Here is a 399-nt window from a genome sequence, read left to right as displayed (position 1 = left end):
CTGTTGAACTAAACCAGAACCAAGTGTAGGCGTCCCCATGAGGCAGGGGGATGGGGTATACAGAGTGATGCCAAACCTGTTCTTCATGTACTCATGTGTGATGTCGTGGTGCAAGTGTTAAAGAGTGGAGCTTGCAATCGTAATGTCACAATGCACATTTTGTCATTTTGTCATTATTGTGGTTAGGAAGAAAGGCTGATGGAACCATCCAAATAAATATTGCATTCTGGAAGCCTAGCTTTGTGGACAGTATCTGACACCTAAATTTACTAACTTACTATCAGGAAACTACCCCATCTTTAAGACTATTTATAGTATGTCAATCTGCTGTAAATTACTTTTGTGTAAGACATTGTATTTTTTATCCATGCCAGTTATACATTTATTCATTGAACAAGT

This window comes from Protobothrops mucrosquamatus, unplaced genomic scaffold (assembly GCF_001527695.2).
Source record: "Protobothrops mucrosquamatus isolate PMUCROS unplaced genomic scaffold, P.Mucros_1.0 scaffold155, whole genome shotgun sequence".
Classification (NCBI taxonomy): domain Eukaryota; kingdom Metazoa; phylum Chordata; class Lepidosauria; order Squamata; family Viperidae; genus Protobothrops; species Protobothrops mucrosquamatus.
This window is presented reverse-complemented; position numbering follows the sequence as displayed.